The following is a 16,465-nucleotide window of genomic DNA, read 5'->3' as shown; positions in this document are numbered from 1 at the left end:
CACAAGGCCGCAGGGCCAGATGGATTACCAGGACGTGTACTCCGAGCACGCGCTGACCAACTGGCAAGTGTCTTCACTGACATTTTCAATCTGTCCCTGACTGAGTCTGTAATACCAACAGACCACCATAGCCGCTGTACCCAAGAACAGTAAGGTAACCTGCCTAAATGACTACCGACCCGTAGTACTCCTGTCTGTAGCCATGAAGTGCTTTGAAATGCTGGTCATGGCTCACGTCAACGCCATTATCCCAGAAACCCTAGACCCACTCCAATTTGCATACCGCCCCAACAGATCCACAGATGATGCAATCTCTATTGCACTCAACACTGCCTTTTCCCACCTGGACAAAAGGAACACCTATGTTGCAATGCAATTCATTGACTACAGCTCAGCATTCAACACCATAGTGCCCTGAAAGCGCATCACTAAGCTAAGGACCCTGGGACTGAACACTTCCCTCTGCAACTTGATCCTGGACTTCCTGACGGGCCGCCCCCAGGTGGTAAGGGTAGGTAACAACACATCCGCCATGCTGATCCTCAACACGGGGGCCCCTCAGGGGTGCGTGCTCAGTCCCCTGCTGTACTTCCTATTCGCTCATGACTGCATGGCCAGGCACGACTCCAACACCATCATCAAGTTTGCCAATGACACAACAGTGGTAGGCCTGATCTCCAACAACGATGGGACAGCCTATAGGGAGGAGGTCAGAGACCTGGCCGTGTGGTGCCAGAACAACAACCTCTCCCTCAACCTGATCAAGACAAAGGAGATGATTGTGGACTACAGGAAAAAGAGGACTGAGCACGCCCCCATTCCCATCGACAGTGCTGTAGTGGAACAGGTGGAGAGCTTCAAGTTCCTTGGTGTCCACATCACCAACAAACTATCATGGTCCAAACACACTAAGACAGTCGTGAAGAGGGCACAACAAAATCTATTCCCCCTCAGGAGACTGAAAAGATTTGGCATGGGTCCTCAGATCCTCAAAAGGTTTCTACAGCTTCACCATTGAGAGCATCCGGACTGGTTGCATCACTGCCTGGTATGGAAACTGCTCGGCTCCGACCGCAAGGCACTACAGAGGGTAGGGCGTATGGCCCAGTACATCACTGGGGCCAAGCTTGCTGCAATCCAGGACCTCTATGCCAGGCGGTATCAGATGAAGGCCCTAAAAAAAATTCAAAGACTCCAGCCACCCTAGTCATAGACTGTTCTCTCTGCTACCGCACAGCAAGTGGTACCGGTGCACCAAGTCCATGTCCAAAAGGCTTCTCAACAGCTTCTACCCCCAAGCCATAAGACTCCTGAACAGTTAATCAAATGGCTACCCAGACCCCGCTTTTACGCTGCAGCTACTCTCTGTTTATTATTTATGCAATCACTTAGGGGCTGAGTCACTGGCTTACTGGTGCTCTTTCATGCCATCCCTAGGAGGGGTGCGTCACTTGAGTGGGTTGAGTCACTGACGTGATCTTCCTGTCTGGGTTGGTCCCCCCCCTTGGGTTGTGCCGTGGTGGAGATCTTTGTGGGCTATACTCGTCCTTGTCTCAGGATGGTAAGTTGGTGGTTGAAGATATACCTCTACTGTTGTGGGGGCTGTGCTTTGGCAAAGTGGGTGGGGTTATATCCTTCCTGTTTGTCCCTGTCCGGGGGTATCATCCGATGGGGCCACAGTGTCTCCTGACCCCTCCTGTCTCAGTCTCCAGTATTTATGCTGCAGTAGTTTATGTGTCGGGGGGCTAGGGTCAGTTTGTTATATCTGGAGTACTTATCCGGTGTCCTGTGTGAATTTAAGTATGTTCTCTCTAATTCTCTCTTTCTCTCTGAAGACCTGAGCCCTAGGACCATGCCTCAGGACTACCTGGCATGATGACTCCTTGCTGTCCCCAGTCCACCTGGCCGTGCTGCTGCTCCTGTTTCAACTGTTCTGCCTGCGGCTATGGAATCCTGACCTGTTCACCGGACATGCTACCTGTCCCAGACCTGCTGTTTTCAACTCTCTAGAGACAGCAGGAGTGGTAGAGATACTCTTAATGATCGGCTATGAAAAGCCAACTGACATTTACTCCTGAGGTGCTGACTTGCTGCACCCTCGACAACTACTGTGATTATTATTATTTGACCATGCTGGTCATTTATGAACATTTGAACATCTTGGCCATGTTCTGTTACAATCTCCACCCTGCACAGCCAGAAGAGGACTGGCCACCCCTCATAGCCTGGTTCCTCTCTAGATTTCTTCCTAGGTTTTGGCCTTTCTAGGGAGTTTTACCTAGCCACCGTGCTGCATTGCTTGCTGTTTGGGGTTGTAGGCTGGGTTTCTGTACAGCACTTTGAGATATCAGCTGTACGAAGGGTTATATAAATACATTTGATTTGATTTGATTTGATGTGATTTAACTCATGTACATATTGCTATTGTTATTTTACTGCAGCTTTATAATTATTTGTTACTTTTAATTTTTTATTTTAAATTTTTTACTGAACTGTTATTTTTCTTAACTTCTTACGGCATTGTTGGTTAAGGGCTTGTAAGTAAGCATTTCACTGTAAGGTCTACCTGCTGTATTCAGTGCATGTGACAAATACAATTTGATTTGATTTGATTTTAAGAGAACTCCTGGACGATGAAGGCAGAGAGGAGAGGACCTTCAGTTGTGCTACCTTTCTGTAACTACACATTTACAACAAACTGTGTCAATTGTTTAGCACCACCTACAATAACCAAACCTAGGCTTGCATCAGGTTTGACAGTGTTCTTTTTCCAACTTCTTTTTCCCTGAATGATATCGGATGGATTTCTATAACTGAGCATTGATACATTACGAATCTATAGGTCCAGAAGTGATTTTTGACTTTTAGAGACAAAAATGACAAGACCAAGAGACTGATCTTGACTGAAGGTCTCCATCTGAAGCCCATTTGTAATTAGGCTATGTTTTTTATCTCATCCTCCTTCTCCAATGTTCCTCGGACCATCAACTCCTTGCTCTGAGTAAACCTTTGTGACTATTTAATACAGAGCGTGATTCCGTTTCACAGTCGTCAATATTTAATGGTGTTAACTCAGATGGAAACAGCAGGATATGTGACACCAGATGCAAAGCTCTAAGGGGTTGGGAGGGTATTAGTAACCATTTTGAAATGGCTATTAGAAGGTTTCTAGGAAGTTAGAAGTTTACTATCAGGAATTTAAACAAAATAGCCAAATAACCAAAGCATGGCTCATATTCACTCTAAGAACAGAACATTTGGAGAATGTAGGTTGCTTCAGATACAAATCCATTGATCCAAACAGTTCCTACTTCCAAAAATAATAATAATGATTATTATTATGATAATTTATTTTGTCCCTTTCGGGTAATTTGTCTTGCATCTCAACAAACCACAGCACAGCATTACCACATAAGTGCATAAATACATAATTCACAAGCAATAACTTCAGCAGACGACACAGGAATCGCGTTTTCTACTATTACTGAGGTAAAATAATGTCCCGATAATTATATGACCCAAATAGCCTATAGTAAATAGTTGCTCCTTTCACAGGACAGATCCATCATCTAATATTTGTCACAACCCAGTCAGTCTGTAGAGCCCCAGGTCAGAGGGCACATAACATACGATCCAGAGAGGGAGGGAGCAACGCCTTGCAACAAGTCACGACCCCACTTCCTGACATCGCTGGACACATCGTGTCAATGTTCAGATAACAGCGCTGTAAGTGTGCAGAGCATAATGATCCACTTCTTAGCTGAACTGAGGATACCACTGACAGATGCGCCAAGTATGCTTTCCACGGGATTAAATGATTTATGTATGATCAAACAATAGATAAACAAGCATCTCATATACAAAACAGGAGCATGTATGGTACAAAGTTGTGTATGACTAGTAGCCATACTTCCACTAGTATTTTTTAAATCTGTTGCTAATGCTTGGTCTATAATTGCTGAGTCAAGAATTTGGACCATTGTAAAAAATAACGGATATTTTGATCAATGGATAAATGTTGTTCTCTAAAAGCGTATTCAAACTCACAGATCCAGGACACTCGCTTGATCCAGGACACTCGCTTGTAGTATTCAACAGCTTACTGCACCAAACAATGCAACAGTCACAACCCCCGTTTTGGAATGATTCCCAATCTCACATGCAATGAATGCGCAAAAACAAAACACTCTAGCTAAACACTTCAGTAATTGAGCAAGAGCAGATTGAAGTATTAAACTGCATGTGTAACACTCGGTCAACAATCTTTGACAAGGCAAAGTCTGCACAAAAATACTAGTTTCATATCCACGGAAACTGAAAGTGTCCTCTAACATGCATCAAACTGACTCCTAAACCATATGCAGAAATAGCAAACAAATAGTTCATCATAATTAAGAGATACCTCAAAGAGGACATTCACTGAAGATGACTACTGGTGGCAGACCATCTCTAGTGAGGCAATCATGCAGTTAACTTTCAAGTCTGGTTTGCACAGCAAGAAAATATAAATATGTTAAGATGATATAATCGTCTGCTAGAGACCACTGCAGCCCTGCAATGATACTATACAGCAACCAGCCATAATGCACATTCAGCACACCGGTATCTGGTCTACTCTGTCCTCCAGCACAGTGCTACTGCATGCTATTAGACTAAAACAGAACACTAGTTATTGAGAAATGTCATTGAGCTTCAGTACCCACCTTTGTCCTTTGCCAATGCCCAGTTTAGCTAACCCCAACCTGGCTCAGACGGTGGAGATGACGGGTGGTGATGGAAGGGTAAGCAGAGATCTCTTCTAGAGAGTGAGAGAGGGACAAAGACGGAGGAAAAGGGGGATGCCGGTGGCTAGCCTTCACTTGCTGTATTCTTCCCTGCAGTGTCTGCTTTTGCGCAACAGCATATCGGGAGTGAGGGGGGAGAGAGAAATTATACCGCGAGAGAGATAATGTGATGAGTAAACTCAGAGAGTATCTGAGAGTCATAGTGGAGGAGCATTCCCTCTTTATCCGTGGCGCAGGCACCGACACATGCACACACTTGTGGCAATATCAGATCTACTATAGAAACTAGACATATATTGACCTAACAATATATTCAATCAAATGATACAATGCACATTATCCACAGGGCAAAAAAAGCTGGTTGAATCAACGTTGTTTCCACGCCATTTCAACAAAAAAAATCAATGTGATGACGCTTGAATCAACAATCTCGTGTTTTTTTCACCTAAATCCAATGACATGGTGAATTTTTTTGTTGAGTTCAAGTTGAATTCATGTTAGTTGACAACTCAACCAAATGTAAATCAAAACTAGATGTTAAACTGACATATGTGCCCAGTAGGAACCTTTTGACTCTGGAAAGTATCTTGAACCTCAAGTGATTGCTCTAATTTTGTTCCTTGTGTGACAGACATGGTATCAAACCCAGGTCCTCTGCCCACCTCAAGACAGTGTGTCTCCTGAGTGTAAGCTTGGGGAGCTAACACAAGCATTCAGGTCTCAGACAATGCTGCTCATCATGCTAGTTCCTCTCCTAAGATTCTGACACACTGGCTCAAAGCAAAGTTAGTCTTGCCACACAAAGTGAATGGAAGTTTAAATGGGATCTGTCACCTCTCAAAGCAGGGTCACAAAAAGGGAGATGAGCACTTCTTCCAGAGAGGCTCAAGTTTCTGTCACAGAGGTGTATATGGTCATATGGAATGTATTGTGGTTATTTTTTCCATCAGACTCAAATATTCAGCACTTTGCTGAAACTCTGCCCGAAGGTCATCGTTATCAAAAGAAAGAACTGCTGCCATGAGGAAAAACACTAGCTTGACCAGCTTGACTCAGCTCAAAAACACTAGCTTGACTCAGAAAAGTAAGCACCAATAAGGAACTTTTGACACCTCAAGGGTGTCTATCTCTGTTGCACAATAATACATTTTCAATTGTATTTCTAATTGTTTGTTTCCAGCTCTGATATTGGGATTATAACTAAACTGGGCACATGCCATGCGTCAAGAAAGTAATTGGTTACCCTTGCTTGCCAGGCTGTAGTGATACTATAGTCTGGTGTGTTGGGTGACAGATGTCACAACCTGCAGTGTAAAAGACTCAGCGTGCTGAGCAGTGGAGGCCCCTCAGAGGCTACACTGAGGTTACACAGATAAAACTACACCAAATTTATACACATCACCAAATAATTTATTCAACCCACTGTTTTGCAATGAAGGTCTACAGTAGCCTCAACAGCACTCTGTAGGGTCGCGCTATTGTGTAGCCAGAGGACAGCTAGTTCACATCCTCATCTGGGTACAGACTTCAAAAACAAAACCTAGGAGGCTCATGGTTCTCACCCCCTTCCAAAGACTTACACAGAAATTATGACAACTTCTGGAGGATGTCCTCCGACCTATCAGAGCTCTTGCAGCATGACACTTTGTCCACGCAATCAAAGGATATGAGAATGAATCTAGTACCTCAAGCATAAGATACAGCTAGCTAGCACTGCAGTGCATTACATTTGATAAGTCGAGACAAAAATGAAGAGAAATAGAAAAATAACTATTAATAAAAGAGCGACAATAAAATGACAGTAGCAAGGCTATATTCAGGGGATACCAGTACAGAGTCAATGTGCGGGGGAACAGATTAGTCATGGTAATTGAGGTAATATGTACATGTAGGTAGAGTTAAAGTGACTATGCATAGATAATAAACAGAGAAGCAGCAACGTAAAAATGGAGGGGGGGAGGTCTTTGGCTATTTTTATGGTCTTCCTTTGACACCGCCTGGTATAGAGGTCCTGGATGGCAGAAACTTGGCCCAGTGATGTACTGGGCCATACACACTACCCTCTGTAGTGCCTTGCGGTCAGAGTCTGAGCAATTGCCATACCAGGTAGTGATGCAACCAGTCAGGATGCTCTCGATGGTGCAGCTGTAGAACTTTTTGAGGATCTGAGGAGCCATGACAAATCTTTTCAGTCTTCTGAGGAGTCGTGCTTGGCCATGCAGTCATGGGTGAACATGGAGTACAGGAGAGAACTGAGCATGCACCCCTGAGGGGCCCCGTGTTGGATGTAGCGGATGTGTTGTTACCTACCCTTACCACCTGGGGGCGGCCCGCCAGGAAGTCCAGGATACAGTTGCAGAGGGAGGTGTTTAGTCCCAGGGTCCTTAGCTTAGTGATGAGCTTTCAGGGCACTATGGTGTTGAACGCTGAGCTGGAGTCAATGAAAAGCATTCTCATGTAGGTGTTCCTTTTGTCCAGGTGGTAAAGGGCAGTGTGGAGTGCAATAGAGATTGCGTCATCTGTGGATCTGTTGGGGCGGTATGCAAATTGGAATGGGTCTCGGATTTCTGGGATAATGTTGTTGATGTGAGCCATGATCAGCTCTTTAAAGCACTTCATGGCTACAGACGTGAGTGCTACGGGTCAGTAGTCATTTAGGCAGTTTACCTTGGTGTTCTTGGGCACAGGGACTATGGTGGTCTGCTTGAAACATGTTGGTATTACAGACTCGGTCAGGGACAGGTTGAAAATGTCAGTGAAGACACCTGTCAGTTGGTCAGTGCATGCTCGGAGTACATGTCCTGGTAATCCGTCTGGTCCTGCAGCCTTGTGAATTGTGACCTGTTTAAAGGTCTACTCACATCGGCTTTGGAGAGCGTGATCACACAGTCGTCCGGAACAGCTGATGCTCTCATGCATGTTTCAGTGTTGCTTGCCTCGAAGCAAGCATAGAAGTAATTTAGCTCTTCTGGTAGGCTTGTGTCACTGGGCAGCTCGCAGTTGTGCTTCCCTTTGTAGTCCATAATAGTTTGCAAGCCCCGCCACATCCAGTGTGCTTTGGAGCCAGTGTGGTATGATCCAACTTAGTCCGGTATTGACACTTTGCCTGTTTGATCGTTCGTCGGATGGCATTGCGGGATTTCTTATAAGCGTCCAGGTTAGAGTCCCACTCCTTGAAAGCAGCAGCTCTAACCTTTAGCTCAGTGAGGATGTTACCTGTAATCCATGGCTTCTGGTTGGGCTATGTATGTAAGGTTACTGTGGGGACAATGAGGAAGCCTGTGACTGACATGGTGTACTCCTCAATGCCATCGGAAGAATCCTGGAACATTTTCCAGTCTGTGCTAGCAAAACAGTCCTATAGCTCAGCATCTGCGTCATCTGACCACTTCCGTATTGAGCGAGTCACTGGTTCTTCCTGCTTTAATTTTTGCTTGTAAACAGTTATGGTCACATTTGCCAAATGGAGGGAAAGGGAGAGCTTTGTACGCATCTCTGTGTGTTTAGTAATTGTGGTCTCAAATTTTTTCCCCCTGGTTGCGCATTTAACATGCTGGTAGAAATTAGGTACATTTCCCTGCATTAAAGTCCCCGGCCACTAGGAGCGCCGTCTCTGGATGAGCATTTTCTTGTTTGCTTCTACAGCTCTTTGAGTGCGGTCTTAGTGCCTGCATTGGTTTGTGGTGGTAAATAGACATCTACAAAGAATATAGATGATAACACTCTTGGTAAATAGTGTGGTCTACAGCTTATGAGATATTCTACCTCAGGGGAGCAAAATCTAGGGACTTCCTTAATATCACATTTTGTGCACCTGCTGTAATTTACAAATAGACACAGACCGCCACCCCAGGCAGCTGTTCTATCTTGCTGATGCACCTTAAACCCAGCTTGCTGAGTGTTATCCATGTCGTCTTTCAGCCAAGATTCTGTGAAATATAAGATATTACAGTGTTTAATGTCCCGTTGGTAGAGATCATCTTGATCGGAGCTCATCCATTTTATTATCCAAGGATTGCACGTTGGCTAATAGGACTGATGGTAGAGGGGGATTATGTACTCGCCATTGGATCCTTTCAAGACACCCGGACCTACGTCAATGATATCACTTCAATTTCAATTCAATTTCAATTTAAGGGCTTTATTGGCATGTGAAACATATGTTAGCATTGCCAAAGCAAGTGAAGTAGATAATAAACAAAAGTGAAATAAGCAACAAAAATAAACAGTAAACATAACTGAACAGAAGTTCCAAAAGAATAAAGACATTTCAAATGTTATAGTATGTCTATATACAGTGTTGTAACAATGTGCAAATAGTTAAAGTACAAAATAAATAAATATAAATATGAGTTGTATTTGCAATGGTGTTTATTCTTCACTGGTTGCCCTTTTCTTGTGGCAACAGGCCACAAATATTGCTGCTGTGATGGCACAGCAGCAATATTCACCCAGTAGATAATGGAGGTTATCAGAATTTGATTTGTTTTTCAAATTCTTTGTGGATCTGTGTAAGCTGAGGTAAATATGTGTCTCTAATATAGTCATACATTTGGCAGGAGGTTAGGGAGTGCAGCTCAGTTTCCACCTCATTTTGTGGGCAGTGTGCACATAGCCTGTCTTCTCTTGAGAGCTAGGTCTGCCTATGGCGGCTTTTTTCAAAAGCAAGGCTATGCTCACTGAGTCTGTACATAGTCAAGCTTTCCTTAAGTTTGGCTCAGTCATAGTGGTCAGGTATTCTGCCACTGTGTACTCTCTGTTTAGGGCCAAATAGCATTCTAGTATGCTTCGTTTTTTTGTTAATTCTTTCCAATATGTCAAGTAATGATCTTTTTTTCTCGTGATTTGGTTGGGTCTAATTGTGTTGCTGTGCTGGGTTTTGATGAGGAGGTGAGTAATCGCTGTCCTGATATCCAGAAGCTATTTTCGTTCATAAGAGACGTTGGCAGAAACACAATGTACAAAATAAGTTACAGATAAGCGAGAAAAAGCACACACACAATAGCACATTGGTTAAGAGCCCGTAAAACGCCAGCCATCTCCCCTGACGCCATCTCATGTGGTGAGAGCATCTGGTGCAGGGTCTGTTGGGTAGTGCTGGCAGCATGTGCTCTGCTTGGCTGAGAACAAGACTCATAGGCTTGGCCATCTTGCTATCTAGCTAATAATAGAGATGCCTGACCAACATGCATAGGCTTTTCAGGTTTTCATTTTGGCGTTGGTAATCCAAGATATTGCTTCAGGGCCTCTGAGCGCAACCTACTTAACACAGTGACTATCACCTTGACATTAACATCTTACTTGATCAACTTCCCTGAGACCACGGCATCACATTGAACTGAGACCAACCAATTTCAATGCCACACGTTAGCACTGCAGTCAAACGGCTCTCCAGCTGGTCACGAGGTTTCAGTTTTAGGTACACAGGGCCTCATTTATAACCGTAAATGTAAATATTGAGATTTCTAAACTTGGATCACACCATAGGTGCACATGTTTCCCGTAATAAATCAGACCTGTCGTAACACTGTGCTCGTGTCAACGTGCATTATAACTCCGCCTAAAAAAATGCTTATCATTCACCTTTTATGGTGACAATAGAGCCCTTATTTTCTGTATACTTTGGAAGTAATGGAATTAGGCCATGACAATATTTAAAGGAAATAGCCAATGCATGGCGAACTTGATCAAATGTCTTTGGAGGTGTTGGGAAAATGTTTTCTTTTGCAGGGACGTTTGCTGTATCTGACCATTTCTGAAAGACAACAACCATTGCAAATTGAATACAATCACGTTTTGCATTAACTTCTTCTCATGAACCTAAATATGCTGCACTGCCCGCGATTCCGAAACATTGTCTTCTCTAAAAAAAAAGATGTAACTGCAGTAGGCCTACACACTTCAGTGCAAAATATCAACTGACTGGTAAATTATACTGTAAGTTCTAATTATAACAGCCTATCAAATAGGCACAATTAAATAAGAGGTGTGCATGGTATGAACTCATTGTGACCTTAAAAGGTGAGGAATTTAATCTGCAATGGTTATGATACAGTGCATTCGGAAAGTATTCAGACCCCTTGAGTTTTTCAACATTTTGTTAAGTTACAGCCTTATTCTAAAATTGATTTTTTTTTTAAATCTTCATCAATCTACACACAATACGCCATAATAACAACAAGGTTTTTAGAAATGTTTTCAAATATAACGGAAATATCACATTTACGTACGTTCTCAGATCCTTTACTCATTACTTTGCTGAAGCACCTTTGGCAGCAATTACAGCCTTAAGTCTTCTTGGATATGATGCTACAAGCTTGGCACACCTGTGTCATGATGCTAGCCCTCTAGCAGAAATGACTTTAACAACCACATCATACATTCAGCGCAGAGACTCTTCTCTCCCTGACCACGCAGTATGGAGAGAGAGAGAGTTTCACAGTAAGATAAAGGAACTCTCCTGCCAAATACTTCTACCTCCCCGAATTGGAGAATTAAAAAGTATTCCTAATTTAGAGAATGTGGAAACGATCGGTGGAGAAGCCAGCTACGACCCTGTCCATTTGGTCTCATGTTTGTAACTGTCACACCCTGACCTTAGAGAGATGTTTTATTTCTCTATTTGCTGAGGTCAGGGTGTGATGTGGGTTGGGCATTCTATGTTTTGTTTTTCTATGATTTTTTGGCCGGGTATGGTTCTCAATCAGAGACAGCTGTCTATCGTTCTCTCTGATTGGGAACCATATTTAGGTAGCCCTTTCCCTCCTTTCTTTGTGGGAAGTTAACTTTGTTTGTGGCACTAATGCCCTATAAGCTTCACGGTTGTTTCTTTCCTTTGTTGTTTTGTTGGCGTCATTTTAAATAAAAAATTGAAAATGTACGCTCACAACGCTGCACCTTGGTCTTCTTCCAGCATCGGCCGTGACAGTGACCTCATGACAATACAGCCACATTACCCTAACTCTGTTTATACAGGTTCCTCAGTTATGAGGCTTGCATCTGAATGTTGGATAAAATGTTTAACGAAGTATGAGAATACTTTTGAAAAGATAACAATGTGATTTAGTCTTATAAAATGAAAATTGTCTGTTTTATGGTAACTGGTGCCCAGTCAGTCACCACATCCAAGTGAACAGGCATTGGTTGGAAATAATGAACCAACCCCTTTTCCACTCTAGAATAAAAGCCCCGTGATGAAAAGTCAACTCAGTTCCAAATACCATGATGACTTGTCCTCAAGTTAAAAATTGGCTAAGTCTAATTTCAACTCTACAGGCCAGAAAACGTGAGAGCTTGCACCACGCGTGAAATGGTATGACCTCTGAACTATTGATCACTCAAGAAGAAGTGAGTCCTAGACTACATCCTAACAGACTGCAGCTGCAAAGGTAACAAATCTAGTAAGAACATTGACCGACGCAGATGAACATCTCACTCCACGACGACCTGGCAGAATCTACAAAGGACAATGGCGACCTCGACTGGGCAAACCAGAGCCTCACATCACCAGCTCAATTGTAAATACTGATTTACATTCCTTGACTCGTTCCCATACTGACAGACACCTCGTTAAGTTCGCTGATGACACTGCCTTGATCAGCCTGTTGCATGATGACGAGGAACATCATGGCCCGGTCCTAGATGACTTTGTAGAGTGGTGTGAGGAATCACACTTGGTCCTCAATACCAACAAGACCAAAGAGCTGTGCATAGACCTCAGGAAGAGTACAACACCTTCCTCTGCAACATCTATCAGAGGTCAGAATATCGTAATTGTAGAGGAATAGAAATATCTGGGTGTCCTTTTGGACAATAAGCTTCAGTGGAGTAAATGTACAGACCTGATCTACAGAAAGAGCCAACAGAGACTGTACTTTCTAAAAAAAAGTTGGGTTCTTTTAATATAGACTGTACTATAATGACTCTGTTTTACAAATCCTTTATTGAGAGTATTTTAACTTTTTGTATTGTTTGATGGTTTGGCAATTCCACTGTCAGCCAGAGAAACATGCTGAGAAGGATTATTACCACAGCAAGCAAGGTACTTGGAGTCAAACAGACAGGCCTGGATGAGATCATTAAGTTCAGGGCCCTCCGTAAGGCTCACAAAATCATTTTAGACCCAAGTCACCCCCTGTACCTGGACTTTGAATTACTCCCCTCAGGGCGCAGGTATAGGGCACCCCTCAGCAGGAAAAACAGAACGAGACAATCATTTGTGCCAGGTGTGATATCCCTCCTAAACAGCTTGGGTGAATGTTCCCATTGACTCCGTAAGGCCAGCAGCCTTGTCTTTTCTTCTTTTTTTATTTAATGTTTTCTTTCTTATTTCTTACTATTCTTATTTTTATTGGTGCATAACTGTTATGAAAGTTGTATTATCCATTTTGTTTTGTAGTTAAACGCCACTTTAAATGTGTACACGACACTGTAACAAACTTTCCCCATAAGGACAATAAAGTCCGTAAGTAAGTAAGTAAGTAAGTAAGTAAGTAAGTTATCCGAACAAGCAAGTGCATATGTATCCATAGCTTCCCATGTCCGATAGAGACCTATGTTCCTTTGTATTTCTCTGCCCCCCTTTTCCTCTTTAAATCTATTGTGTTATAACCAAACGGTTTTTGTTTACTCATTCAGGGACGGTATTTACTGAATAATGTATTGATGTTTGTAGGCTACTACATCTGAATAATGTAATGTCAAATTTGGGACAAACCTTGTATGAAATATGTTGAACCTTTAAAACAACGTCATGCTTTCAACGTTATCCCCACTATCAGAAAAATAATATATATACAATAGCCTGGGCAGCACCTCCTACTGGAGAATTGATCTATCTACAGATACCCTTTGGTCTCCTATCCAAGGTTTTTAGCAAGCCCAGCCGAGCTATGATATTTGTTTCTCACTATTACCAATGTGCTATAGTGAGAACGAGTGTTGAGATATCACTTAAAAACTAAATAGATTCACTGTTACTACCAAAGTCATTCCAAAGGGTAGGTTTAACAGAGCAAATTAAATGCGACTATAATTTATCAATCATCAATGCTGCTATTTAGGCCAACAGGGGCTTCAGAAAGTTTTTACACAGCCTGAATGTATTAATTACATTGAGATTTTTGGTCACTGGCCATCACACAAAACCCCATGATGTTAAAGTGGAAATGTTTATATATTTTTTTTACAAATGAATTCAAAATGAAAAGCTGAAATGTCTTGAGTCAATAAGTATTTAACCCCTTTCTTGGCAAGCCTAAATAAGTTCAGGAGTAAACATTTGCTTAACAAGTCACATAATAAGTTGCTTGGGCTCACTTTATGTGCAATAATAGTGTTTAACAGGGTTTTTGAATGACTAACTCATCTCTGTACCCCACACATACAATTATATCTAAGGTCCCTCAGTGGAGCATGGAATTTCAAACACAGATTCAACCATCACTCCTGTGTTCCAATGGCACGTTGTGTTAGCTAATCCAAGTTTATCATTTTAAAAGGATAATTGATCATTAGAAAACCCTTTTGCAGTTTGATAAAATCGTTTATATGTTTAAAAGATAATGATTAAATAATTCTACCCTGAAACCATATAATTGTATGAAATGTATTAGAATCATGATGTGTGTAGTTTTAGTAGTTTTAGTCAGAATTAGAACAAGGACCTTTTGTTCCTTTTTAGTATGTAAGCAGGGTGCAAGTGGGAAACAAATGATAAGAGGAGCTATCGACAGACAAGTTGTAATACTGTGTTCCTTACAGGACATTCTGTCTCCACCCGTGGAGGGGAGAAACCGTTAGGCTTGCAGAAAATTATGAAACATGTTGCAGATTAAACAATGTATCTGTGTAGTGGGAAAACACAGACTGTCTGAGCAAGGCATAGCTTAAGATTTGAACTTGTTTGTGTGTGTTATAAAGACTGGGTTTGTATAATGGACTTCAGAGTGCTCTCGTGAATAAACGTTTTGACTATTGTAAACTGGGAAATCTGTCTGTTTCATTTAAACCAGAACCTTACAAACTCTCGGTTGCAGACTGAGTAGATTAATTGAAGTTTATGAACATTGATAACGAAATTCTCATAACAAGTTATGTTAGCACAGCTGAAAACTGTTGTTCTGATTAAAGAAGCAATAAAACTGACCTTCTTTAGACTAGTTGAGTATCTGGAGCATCAGCATTTGTGGGTTCAATTACAGGCTCAAAATGGCTAGAAACAAATAACTTTCTTCTGAAACTCGTCAATCTATTCTTGTTCTGAGAAATGAAGGCTATTCCGTGCGAGAAATTGCCAAGAAACTGAAGATCCCGCACAATGATGTACTCCAGTCACAGAACAGCGCAAACTGTCTCTAACCAGAATAAAAGGAGGATTGGGAGGCCCTGGTGCACAATTGAGCAAGAGGACAAGTACATTAGAGTGTCTAGTTTGAGAAACAAGTCCTCAACTGGCAGCTTCATTAAATAGTACACGCAAAACACCAGTCTCAATGTCAACAGTGAAGAGGCAACTCCGGGATGCTGCCTTGTAGGGCAGCGCACAATTGGCCCAGCATCATCCGGGTTAGGGTTTGGTCAGTTATCTAGATAGTATGGGTAACTCATCTGTTACCTTACCCTGTTCTTCCCTACCTTTTTACCAAAATGCTGTATGTATCACTATATTGACAACTGAAACGCATAAGGAATGAGTGGGGGTTGAACAATTTGCAAAATGAGTACATCATAAATCATTCACTGCTTTGCCATTAGATTAACACCAGGGGGCGATATAGGACAATACATGATTTTGTAGGCTATTCAAATCTGCACTGTGCAAATGTTCATAGTTTGTCTAATTTGTCTATTGTGGAAAATAATTAGACTTGTCTGAAATAACTGATTTAAAGAGCAGGTTTTCACATCTTATCCATGTAGTAGACACAATGGCTATCATTGTCTCACAGGATTATGTAAACGGGAGAAAGGTCAAGCCAGTCCTCAAACGCCAAAGCAAAGATCTCGGCACATGCATCTTCGCAGACAAAGACCTTCCCACTTCCAAACAGTCCTGTGGAAAAACTGAGAATCACATTCCTAGTGTAAATCTGGGAGAGATTGAATAACCAGGCGCTCTACTCGTCCTGTTTTAATGCACTGCCGTGCATTATGCTGCATTGAGATATTCTGTATTTGTGTTTCTTAAAAGAGCCCAATGAAACAACGGATTAAACAAAGATTTTAGCTGCTCGAGCCAGCCTATTTCCTACATCTGTGAGCAAATCCACCAGGCAGTCAAGATGATTACCCAAATATGCAGCTGGGTACGGTTCAGCTCAACACAGCAGCAGATACCCCAGCTATTCTCTCTACACAGGCACCCTCTTTCCCTCTTTCTATTTATTTATTTATTTGATTCTGCACAAAAGGAGCTTATAGTGTGCATATGAACATACTGAGCAAATGCTTATTAAACTTGCTTGTAAACCAGGTAACCTCGCAAGAATGGGGATTAGGCGGGGGGGAAACGCTGACGATGCAAATTCGCCCGCTGAGCCATCTGTGCTGCGCGGTAAAGTTAAATCTGCCATGGTGAGAGCATCCTCCTGAAGATCCAACTTTCTTTTCTAGGCCCTCTTTGTTGTCTTGTAAAGCAGGGGGGAAAGCCTTTCCAACAACAAGGAGGGAACAAACAAAGA

General features: G+C 42.3%; 1 protein-coding gene across 1 annotated transcript in view; it reads right to left on the bottom strand.

The window, feature by feature from the left end:
* Positions 1–5,000, bottom strand: part of LOC118361258 (voltage-gated potassium channel subunit beta-2-like) — a 103,691-nt gene extending 98,691 nt beyond the window's left edge. The window contains exon 1 of the mRNA XM_052482949.1: positions 4,704–5,000. The gene's annotated coding sequence lies outside the window, so the exon portion shown is untranslated. The remainder of the gene's footprint in view (positions 1–4,703) is intronic.
* Between the last annotated feature and the right edge of the window lie 11,465 nt (positions 5,001–16,465).

The sequence above is a fragment of the Oncorhynchus keta genome, chromosome 28 (genome assembly GCF_023373465.1).
Source record: "Oncorhynchus keta strain PuntledgeMale-10-30-2019 chromosome 28, Oket_V2, whole genome shotgun sequence".
NCBI lineage: Eukaryota > Metazoa > Chordata > Actinopteri > Salmoniformes > Salmonidae > Oncorhynchus > Oncorhynchus keta.
This window is presented reverse-complemented; position numbering and strand designations above follow the sequence as displayed.